Here is an 11,631-nt window from a genome sequence, read left to right on the forward strand (position 1 = left end):
CCGGACCCCGCCCAGTCCCGGCGCCCGCGGAACCAGCGGAGCACGAGCCCGCAACCGAGTCCCCCGACCGCGCGTTGGAAAAGGGCGGCCTACGGTCATATTTAAAAGCTCTCAGCCCGGAGGGACGTCCGCCACACCCAATTAGCTGCTGCGGCGCCCAGCGCCTATCCACCAATAAACGCGGGTATGAAAGAGGCAGCGCCCGCCTTTTCCCCGGCCCCGGCCCCGGCCCCAGCCCCGGCCCCGCCGGCCCGGGGGGGGCGTGGCCTGGGCGAGGGTGCGCCTGCGCCGTGTGAGGGACCCGTAGTGCGGGAGCGGCCGCGGAGGAGCGCGGGGTTCTGAGTTGTGGGGCGGGGCGGGGCGGCGCGGGGCGCAGCTCCGGGCTCGGGCAGGGGCTCGGGATGCGCCCGGGGAGGCAGCGGGGAGCCGCCCGCCCGCCTACACGGCGCTGCACGTGCCCCGAGCCGGCATGCGGGAGCCCCGGGGCCGCCTGCTCCTTCCCTCCCGACCCCAGCCTCAAAACATCCGGGGAGCCCCCTCCTCGGCGCCTCCGGGTGCTTAGTGTTACCTTTTGCACGTGGCTGTTCACTAATTATTGTAAGTTTACATAGTGCTAATTAACGTTCATGTTGCTTACTAGTCTAATTATTTCTCATTCTAACGGTGCATGATTATCATGACGTTAATAAGATGATTTTTAACATTATTATCATGACATTAATGAAATTATTTGTAAAATCTGTTGGGCTCGCAAAACGCGCTCTGCATATTCAGCTTCTTTTAAAACAGTTGAACGGGAGCTAGAAACCCGACTGGGCTGGGCATCAGCTAATCATTATTATTGCAGTACTGCTATATCGTAATTATTCTTTATATATTATTGTAATTATTGTGACTGGCTGTATAGTGTTTCTGTTTTTGAAAGCCGGTGTGTTTTCTGCACTCGATGGAGGTGAACAACTTTTCTTTTCACCTCCCCTTTTCTTCAGTTAACTCTGAGTCTGGGTCACCCGCTGCAATTTGCCCTCCGTGCATTTCTTGGTTGTGTCGGGGGTGAGTTTTTGGGGGAGGTAAAAATCCTTTTAAAAATAACTACATAAATAAATAGGTCTATGGCTGCTTTTTGGGGGGCTGGGGAGAAGCCCAACGTTGCCTGCGGGCCCCGGCTCCTCCATCCCGCCTACCAGGCTGAAGTTGATTGCTTCTTCCCAGTTCCTTTTTCAAAACTAATCTACACCCAATCGAAGCTTGTTGTTAATGAATTACACATCTTAAATAGAATTTCATGACATATTTGCTAATGAATATGTAAAATAATATTCTGTATCAAATATAAAGGTCAGATTAGGATGGGATTATGGGGCAAAATACTTCTTGGGCCACCTCAAACTGCCTGTTGGCGCCACAGGGGACTGTCCCAGAGCACCTTGACCACAGCGTTGCCCGGCCCAAAGTGCGGTTTGGCCGTGCTGGCTGCCAGCTGACACCCCCCCGCCCCTGTACTAAATATATGGGCGTGAGTTAGGAACTAGTTTTGGGGCTGCGATTTTAGCCAGAAATCCTTCTTGGGCCACCCCATGACAGACCTGTGCGCCATCGGGGACTCTGCTGGACGTCTCTCACCAGTCTTGCCCAACCCAAAACACGGCTTGCCCGTGATAGACTGCGAACTGACAGCGTGCCAGTTTCTGTGCTGAGTATATGGACCGAAATAAGGACCCGGATTTAGGGCTGGGATCATGGCTAGAAATCCTTCTTGGGCCAGCCCACGCCATGCCTCTGTGGCACATGGGACTCTCCTGGTTATCTGCGCAGAGTCCTGCCCATCCCAGGAAATGGTTTGGCTGTGCCTGGCTGCCAGCTGATAGTCCGCCCAGACACCACTAACTACAGGGGCCTGAATAAAGAAGTGGGATTTGGGCTGGGATTAGAGATGGAAATGCTTGTTGGGCCACCCCGCGTTATCACTCTGTGGTACCAGTGGACTCCCCTGACCACAGCTTGCCTGGCCCAACTCGTGGTTTGGCCCTGCCAGGATGCCAGCGGACAGCTCCCCCAGCCACAGTACTAAGTATGTGGGTTTGAGTAAGGAAGTGGATCTTGGGCTGGGATTATGGTTGGAAATCTGTTCTGGGCCACCTCAGCACACCCCTGTTGCACCAGGGGACTCTCTCCTGCTCTTCCCTGACCAGTCATAGTATCATAGTACTTAGGGTCGGAAGGGACCTAAACAGCTGATCAGGTCTGACTCCTTCCCTCAGGCAGGAATGGGTGCAGGATCATATCACCCCAGCCTCCTCTTGAAGATGCCCAAGGTAGGAGAGTACCACCTCCCTTGGGAGCCCATTCCAGAGCCTGGCAGCCCTAAGTGTAGGGTAATGTTTCCTGGTGTCCAGCCTGAACCTTTTCTCTAACAATTGGAGGGTGTTATTCCTAGTAACCCTGGGTGGTGCCTGGGGGGAAACAGAGCCTCCCTCAATTCTCTCTGGTCCCCCATAGTGAGTTTGTAAATTGCTATCAGTTCCCCTCTCAGCCTTCTCCTGTGGAGGCTGAATAGGTTCAGGCCTTCTAGCCTCTCTTTGTAGGGCCTGCCCTGCTGCCCCATGAAAAGTGGAGATGCTGGGGATTGAACCCAGGACCTCATACATGCAAAGCATGCGCTCTACCACTGAGCTACATCCCCTTTCAGAAGCTTAACCACTCCCTTGCTGTCCTGTCTGACTGAAGACATGGTTTGGCTGTGCCAGACCATGAACTGGCAGCCCCTGCAAATAGTGTCCTAAATTTATGGGTTTGAATAAGGAACTGGGTTTTGGGCTAGGTTGTCAACAGGAAATCCTCTTTGGGCCACCCCACACCATGCCTCTGTGGCACTGGATACAATCCCACACCCCCCAACCAGAGTCTTGCCTGGCCCAGAGTGCAGTTTTTGTGTGCCAAGCTGCCAACTGACAGCCCCCCATGCCCACTGTACTAAGTACATGGACCCAAATAAAGACCTGGTTTTGGACTGGGGTTATGGCTGGAAATACTGTTTGGGCCGGTTCCCCCATCCCCACTGTACTAAGTAGACAGGCTCAAGGAAGGAATTTCTTTTGTGCTGGGATTAGAGATGGAAATCCTTCTTGGGCCACCCCACACCATGTCTCTATGGCACCGGAGGACTCTCCCGGACACCACTGACCAGTCTGGCCCGGACCAGAGCGTGGTTTCTTCATGCCAGGCTGCCAACTAACAGCCCCCCATTCCCATGGTACTAAGTATACATGCTTGACTAAAGACCCGGCATTTGGGCTGAGATTGCAGACTGAATTGATGACCAATGTCTTGCCTGGCCCAGATGGTGTGGGGTGGCCCAAAATGGATTTCCAGCCATAATCCCAGCTGTTACCAGATTTGCCTGTCACTTTGGGGTGTGCTCATTTATTAGGGGTACATTTCTAGGGTCTTTGCAATTCTATCAATGTGCTCCTTGTGTTACCTGTGTTTCTGTACGGACTGTATCTCTGCCTTCTGCAAGTCCTCACCCCCAGTGGAGCTATCTTGCAGGACTCCGTTTCAGTGGGGCTGGGTTCCTCCAGCCACTAAATCAGTCAAATGCACACGCACGCACGCACGCGCACACACACACACACACACACACACACACACACACACACACACACACACTAACATGACATGCCTGACCTGGCCAGGTTTATCAGGCTGACACCTTCACATGCCAGGAATCAGTTCATTAAGGTAACACTACACTGCAGTCAGACACCAGCACACAGTGAACAGAATCCCTCTGAATGCGGCTGGGTGTCCAGCTGACACCCTCATGGGCCAGCTTTCAGTTCATTAGGGCACGCCTGAGCCAAAGTGGGTCCATCAGCCTATACAAGCTGATCCTCTTACGTGTCTCAAACTCAGCACGTCCCAATCTTTTGCCCTAACTGTCCTAGTAGTGGTAGCCTCTTGATGAGCGGACCCCATAGTATTTCTGGGCTTCACAGGGATCTTTGGCTTAGGTAAAAGAAGCGTTGCTGCAGAGCAAGTGAGGAAGGGAAGTAGAGAAGGAAAAATGCATCCAGTTACCACCAGTTTCACTATAAAAGTTATTTATTGTGAAGCATATGAGTTTTATAATGGTACTAGTAGTAATAGACATGCAAGGGGAAACAAAGAAAACAATTACAATATTCCCCTGGTTTAATTGAGTATTTGGGGAAACTTAGCTGAAGCTTAACTAATCCAATTTAGGTTCAGAAAGCTATGCCTAGAGACAAAAAGAGAGAAAGAGGGAGAAAGAGAGAGCGAGAGCTGGGGTGTCACTGTTCCCAGGCACTCCGGTGATTTGATGACAAGCAAAGTTCCCAGCACGATCCTTGAAGGGAGAGGATCTGTTTCTGCCAGCTTCTTGGGAACAACAGCGGGTGGTGTCAGAGAGATTTTTCTCTCTTGAAGCACCCTGTTTGCTGCTTTACACCTTTCTTATCCCCTTAGTCCAGCCTCTTCAAAGCATTCTTTTAATTGTGTAAATGAAGAGGGTCCCAAGCCATAAGTGACAGGGAAAATCCTGTTATACAAACAGTTTCAGTTTAAATGAATGACCTTTCTCAGTGACCAGGGGTTATCTGGTTTGGAACATCTCAAGAAATGGATTAACAACCAGCAAAAACATCAAGTTTTAAGGAATAACCAGACACGTAGGAGCCATCTTGAAATTATGGGGTTTTATTTTCTTTTTTTCCAATTCCCTTCCTTTTACAACAAGGTGTCTATGAAACGGCATCTTGACATTTTCTCTTAACTTTTTAATCCTGAGCCATTTTGGTTGTGGCCAGCCTCAAGGCACTCATGCTTACAAAATCAAATGGAGATGCGCAGAACTGAGACAGGTTTTCCTGTAGATTGTCTGAAGAGGCTTCATCTTTTGTTAAGTGCACTGACGGCGTCTGTCTTGGGGCAGTGGATTGTTCTTGGTGCTGTGTATTGAGCTGGTCCCTGAGTGAATCATGATTAATCGGTAACTGGTAGCAGCCAGGCCTGCGGTGATCCCAGGTCCCATGCCTCAAAACAGACAGTTGCCCAAGCACCCATGTCACGAGTTTTGCCTGTCAGCAGCCAGAGGTGCAGGCCCCCGAGCCCAGAAGCCCTGCATCGATCCCTCGACAGCTGGCAGGCTTCGTGGCCTCAGCAGGGGCCACCATCACTGCAGTTTTCAGCCCACTGCACCTTAACACACACGGTCATCTATGTCACGAGTTTTGCCTGTCAGCAGCTCGAGGTGCAGTTCCCCCCAAAACCCTGCACCAATCGTCTTGAAGCTTGGCAGGCTTCATGGCCTCGGCAAGGCTACCAGCCCTGCAGCTTTCACCCCGCTGTGGTGTAACACATACACGTGACATGAGTTTTGCTTTCAAGAATGTGGGGTGCAGTTCCCCCGAGCCCCTGCACCGATCTTCTTGAAACGTGGCAGGCTTCATGCTCTCAACAGGGGCTGCCACCCCTGCAAGTTTCACCCAAATCAGACAAAAAACACAGCTGTAGATATTTCATTCATTCCCCATTATACCCTATGGCCGGGTCTCCGAGGCGGCTCCAAAGCTTCCTACTCACACAGGCCAACTAGTGACTACAATGGACTGCAGAACCCAGATCTACTCTAAGCAGAATTACCTCTATCGTCACATCCACAGCTGCCCCATTCAGGCCATGGAAAACTGTCTGTGCACCAGGCATGGCAGGATCGGCGCTGGGACAGTTGGCTGTGCCGACCTCAGAGAATGGGAGAGCTTTGCATCTCCCTGGGTGATTATAGGATCGTATTTCTGAAGACACATGTACTTTTGGGGCATCCAGAAGCAAAGACACACATTTTAATGGGATGGAAAGTGGGTCAAACCTGTTTCAAAGGAAGTGTAGAGAGAGTGTCTGATCTTTTGGGAAGGGATGTTGACTGTCAGCACGAAGACTTCTTAAATGAGCTCTGTACGATGGGAAACAGCAACGGAGAAGAGGTGGTGGGAGGTAGCCAGCAAAATCAGTGACATTTAGGAGGCAGCAGTGCAGTACTTGGAGGTACCAAGTAGTTATTTCATCTCGGTGAGCAATTTTAATTCATTTTTAGCAAAATCTTAAAAACTTGAAGACCTGGACTTCTTCAGCTGTGACATCACAAACCTGAAGGATTACAGGGAAAGGATTTTTGAGCTGCTTCAGGAGATCACCTACCTAGATTGATTTGATCAGGAAGGTAATGAGGCCCCCAACTCAAAAGATGAAGATGATGAGGGTGACTTCTCTAAACATGCAGTCATTAGTTATGCCATTCAGTCAGTATCTAAATAGAAAATTCAGACTAAAGTGACTGTGGAACTGCTGGAGCACAAATCAGCTACGTGTGTCAGGTGAAGGGCAGTATCACATACTGCTCCTATTGGGTAATGCGGGGGGGGCGGGCAATGCACTTGCGAAGAGAGTAGTCATGGATGCTGTGCACAGCTAAAGGAGAGCTGCACTTAGGAAAACGTGAGTACACATCTTTACACTGAGCTATAACTATATAATAGCAGTTATTTTATTGCTGGTACCAAAAGCTTTTTTTTTTTTTTCATACCCATCATCTCATACTCGATGCTGTGGCACATTCAGTTCTGTGTTTTCTCTTCCTATAGAAAGAGGAAAAAGAGGGATGTTACTTCTAGTCCTGTCTTTTTTTAAAGATTTCTGGAGAAGGTTTTGTAGCTGAATTGAGTCAGATTTCAGAAGCTCATTTAAGATGAATTTACAAACAAGCCTCTGAGGTTTAAGCAAAGCTGTAAGGAATTAATTTACCTGCCTTTCAGAAGGGGATGAGGAGGATGAAGCAGATGAAGATGAAGCTGGTCCACCAGGAGAGTACAAACAAGGTGAAGATGATGGAGGTTCAGATTTGGGGGAGAGTGAAGAGGAGGAAGAAGCTGGCCTTTCATACCTGATGATGGACAAGATCCAGGTAGGACTTACCCTATTCTACTGTAAGGCTCAGGATTTTCTTGACACTGTCTAGCTATAAACGTGTAATAATTTAAACTTGTATAAGCTGAATCATGTAAATCCACTATCATATATGTGCAATAGAGTACTTTAGAGAGACACCTTTTACTATCAAAGAAGTGCGTTACAGTAGGGGAACCGCCGCTCTTTGGTATTCTCCGTTATCTTGCTCAACATGAAATGCTGCAAGATTTATTACTTCACTGCCTTGTAGAATTAGTGTCATTCTGCACCAGATCACCACGTCAGATTTAGAGGAGAACATGGCCGAAACAAATCCACCTGCCCTACCAGGATGCTCACAAGTGTCTGGGGCGCTTCAGCCTTGAGAGCCATGCCCTCACCGTCCAGATCTGCAGGTTGTCAGGTGTGGGGCTGGGGCTTCCAGGCAGGGGGGAGAGGGTGAGTATGGAGGAGCTAGGGCCTGAGGGTGCAGGGGGCTGATCAGGATGTGAGGGCTGAGGCAAAGGGGAGACAGGCTGGGAATCGAGGAGTGAGGGCTGGCCACAGGAAGAAGTCAGGGAGAGGCTGGAGCTGTGGCCCTGGGAGCGCCGTGGGTTCGGCCATGCAGGGGAGAGCTGGGGCAGGGAGCGGAGACTTCCCCTGGGTGGGAGCACAGGACCTTGAGCTGCTCTTAGTGGAGGGAGGTGGGTGGGAAGTTGGATCCTGGCATTTTGGGGAAGGAGAAGGGGTTGGACGCTCCTTTCACCCCACTTATCTCAGGGCCCTTTTCTTTCCTAGCCAGGGGGGCAGAAAACCCGTGTGATGTTTGCTGAGCTGACCTGCAGGGAGCCTGATGGAAGCAGGGGATGGGAATGGGGCTCTGTTGGGTTCGCTGCTCTGGGAAGGAAGCGCGTTAGAGCAGAGCAGGCGTGAGGACCAGGACTTGCAGGTTGTGCCCTGCTCTGGCTCTTCGAAAGGAGTGCTGTCCAGCATGCCATAGTGAGGGGCATGGTTTGGGAGGACTCCTGGGTCCTGTTTCTAGCTGAGGGAAGGAGGGCAGGGGGTGGGAGGAAGGTTTTGTGGCTCAAGACTCCTGGCTTCTTTTTGGGATCTGTCACTTCCCCAGAATGAACCCACAAATCATCTGTGCTTTGAGTCAATTGATACCTTGGGTGATGCTGTCAGCACGTACATGGAGGTGAGTGGAAGCAGCATGGTGGGAGGTGTCCACTGCCCTGGTCAGAGGAGGACGGGGTTGGGGGAATACTGGGCCCATGGCTCGGATTCAAGGGTGGATGGCGATACTGGGCTTGGGTGGCCTCATGGGTCCCATCTGTCAGGCAGAGGAAGGTAGTAATAGGTGCATGGGTCAGATCCCGGCTGGCATGGATGGGGTTCCCGTCAAGGGGCTGCATTGAAGCAGAAGGGTTACTTGGCTGGGGGTGAGCCCGTGGGTCCCACGGGAGGGTTTGTATACTACAAGCAGTGCCCTCCTGCCAGGGTCCCCGTTGGGTCCCAGTCGTGCCCTTCCCTGCCCAGCCCTGTCCTGGCAGTGGCTGATGGGGAAAATGTGGGGTCTTTCCATTCTCCTTCAGCATGGAAATGGCCTCTGCTTTGCCTCCCACCCCGTTCATGCTTTGCCTCCTGTCTCCTCTTCACAGCGGTTATCAACGTGAGCCATGATGCGATACGCAGACCAGCTGCCAGCTCTGGGTGGTGGAGGAGCAGTCCATCAGCCAGGTCAATGGCGACTTCGACTGCAAGTGGGAGGTGCTGGAGGCCTCAGGCCAGGTCAGCATTAACCGGCCCCCGGGAGTGACCTTGCTGTGGGGAGGCTCCTCGAGGACCTGCCCATCCCCTCTCAGAGACCTGCCTGCACAGCTTCACGTGCACCCACACCCAAAGGACTCTGTAGAGGGGGCAGGGTCACAGGCATGGTTGTGGGTTGAAATTTGAAGATGTGGGGTGGGAGTCTAATGTAAGACATGTTTATTTTTAGAGCTGTTCTTCTACACCTGCTGCTTTCCCAGGAGAGAGAGACTTAATTGATATGAATGGGAGGGAGGGGGTTGTACTGGAATGGTCTATTTTAGGCAGGAGCGAGGGCTGTCCTTGTCCCATTGCTGGGTTCCCTGCCCCCCAGTCTGGAGAATGGCTTGAGCCTTGTTTTGCTTCCACCCAAGAGGATTATATTAAAATATAATAAAGGAAAAGTGGCTCGTGATGGGTTTTATTCTGAAGGGGTAGGAGTGGGGCTTCACAGTACTGGCAGGAGGGACACCCCTGAGATTGCAGTGGACAGACAGACTGGGCTGAGGCATGGGGATGGAAAGAGCTTCCCTGTAAGACACATGGCTTGTCCCATCATAGACAATGATGGCTGAAAGGGACCTCAAGAGGTCACCTGGGCTAGTCCAACCCCCTGCTTAGAACAGGCCCACCCACAACTATATCACCCCAGCCAAAGCTTTCTCTACCGAGGCCTTAACCTCCAAGGATGTAGATCCCACAGCCTGTCTGGTTAACCTACTCTAGTGTTTTACTACTCTCCATGTGAGAGTTTTTCCTAATATGTAAGCTAAAGTTCCCTTGCTGCAACTTTCGCCCATTGCTCCTTGTTCGGCCATCAACCACCACTGAGAACAGTGCAGCTCCGTGCTCTTTGCACCCCCCTGCAGGGAGTTGAAGGCTGCTATTAAATCCCCCCTCAGACTTCTCTTCTGCAGACTAAATAAGCCCAGCTCCCTCAGCCTCTCTCCTCATAAGCACAGATCCAGGTTTTCTGTTCACCATGGACAAATGTGGTGAAACCCATCTTTTTCTCATTTTAAGGCAAAAAACCCAGATTGCCTCTTTAAGAAGAAAACATCCGGAAATGGCAGGTTCCCCATGCAGGCTGGCAGAGTTCCAGCCTGCAAGGGGCTAGAAGGAGCAGGAGGAGGGCGATCAGGCAGGGGAGGCCACGTGCGTGCACACATGTGCGTGTGGCAGCCGGGCAGCCTGGAGAGCACCTCCTGCAGCTCCCCGCTAAGCCTTGCACTGCCGCCATCTGGGACAAGGATGGTGCCTGGGATCCACAGGTGCAAGGTGATAAATGGCGTCTAATGGCCAGGGAGGGATTAGCATCCCCCGGGCCCTGCAGAGCACACCCCTGCAGGGGGAAAGCATTTCCGATACAGGCTGGGCCTGGCACACACGTATTCATTAGAGCTGTCACGGCAGGGGGCTGATGGTCTCTGACTTCCCCCGGCAGGTCCCCAGGCAGCCCTTGTCCTGGTAACATCTGAATTCCTCTGTGCTTGCACTTCCTGACCTCTTGAATACTCTCACTCCTCCTGCCAAGCTCAGCTGGGAGCCGCTGGCCCCTGTGGGCAGGGAGCAGGGGCAGATTTGCGTGAAGGGGCTGATCTCGGCTCTGGGGGGTTCAGAGAGACTGCGCAGGTCCGAGCCAGAGACCTGTTTGCCTGGGGAAGGCGCGCTGGTCTGGATTCCCACCGTGGCCTGGGCACCGCTCCTCCTCATGCCTCCCAGCTGGAGAGTTTGATGTCGCTCGGTCTCCCTGCAGTGACTTGCTTTCTGGACCAGGATGCAATTGTGGGATGCAGCGACCTCCAGCTCTGCCCGATGCAGGGACTGGGGGGAGAGGCAGAGCGGGCTGTCAGCGTGGCTCTGCCACCCTGGTCTTCTGGGGGCTGTGGCTCCACGCAACCTCCTCAGTAGCTGAGGGAGAGATCAGAGCTGGTGTCTGTGAGCAATCTCCTCTCCGCTTTGCCTCCAGTCTCTTGGAAAACCCCCATTGCCTGCAAGTGATGTGCTAGCTCGATGTACCTGCTGTATGTACATGCTATATATACGTACAAGTGATGTGCTAGCTCGATGTACCTGCTGTATGTACATGCTACATATACATGCAAGTGATGTGATAGCTCCCCTTCACACACAGCATAGGCCTGAGTCCCCAGCATTGGGAATGTACAGCTGAAAAGCATGCGCACAAAAGCAGAGGCAGCAGTGCAGGCAGATGTGAGACATCTGTTTGTGGAAGGAAGTCGGCCGTGTGCGATTGGAGCCCCCACGTGCCAGAAGTGGAACAAGAGCAGCAGAGACTTCCTGGGATGAAGCGGCTTGTTCATCCTAGGGAGAGGCAGGCTGAGAAGGGAGCTGACCGCTCTCTGGAAATACTGCTGAGAGGGAGAAGAGCCACACAAGAGACAAGACAATGCCAGCCCCAGGAGAAGTGGGGAAATAGGGGTCACACATACAAATAGGCTGAAGCTCAGAAGGATTGTAACCATCAGAGCAGGAGGCTCTGGAGCAGGTTCCCCGTGGGAGGGAAAAGTAGTTTTAAAATACAGATTGACGGATTTGAGCACAGGATCATATAGTGGGATTGCCTGCACTGGCAAGGATATGGCCAAGAACAACGAGGTCCCTTCCAGTCCCATGTTTCCTTGTCCTCCCCAGTCCATGGTCTGAGAAAGCTACGGGGTCAACACACCATTTACACCCAACCGAGGCCAGTAGATATCATTGGCGTCAGACAGATTTCTTCTCTGCCCAGAGTGCAGCTGCTGTCTGTTAAATCCCCCCTGGGCATTGCTGTAGGCATGGGGGTGATGTGCTGCTCAGCTGGGTGGTCATCACGGGGGGAGAGCACAGAGAAGG

The 11,631-nt window shown here is 52.2% G+C and overlaps 1 long non-coding RNA gene and 1 other non-coding gene across 4 annotated transcripts; one reads left to right on the forward strand and one right to left on the reverse strand.

Moving 5' to 3' along the window:
- Nucleotides 1-362: 362 nt before the first annotated feature.
- On the forward strand, nt 363-9,179 carry LOC132246590 (uncharacterized). Of its 3 annotated transcripts, XR_009457987.1 has the most exons (4): nt 363-597; nt 6,834-8,164; nt 8,628-8,757; nt 8,966-9,179. It is a non-coding gene; the product is annotated as an uncharacterized LOC132246590 (long non-coding RNA). The 3 variants fall into 3 exon arrangements; XR_009457986.1 differs by having other exon boundaries at nt 8,628-9,179; XR_009457988.1 differs by lacking the exon at nt 363-597 and adding an exon at nt 3,990-6,241 and having other exon boundaries at nt 8,628-9,179.
- On the reverse strand, nt 2,612-2,683 carry TRNAA-UGC (transfer RNA alanine (anticodon UGC)). The gene has a single exon. It is a non-coding gene; the product is annotated as a tRNA-Ala (tRNA).
- Nucleotides 9,180-11,631: the final 2,452 nt, after the last annotated feature.

The sequence above is a fragment of the Alligator mississippiensis genome, chromosome 16 (assembly GCF_030867095.1).
Source record: "Alligator mississippiensis isolate rAllMis1 chromosome 16, rAllMis1, whole genome shotgun sequence".
Taxonomy (NCBI): domain Eukaryota; kingdom Metazoa; phylum Chordata; order Crocodylia; family Alligatoridae; genus Alligator; species Alligator mississippiensis.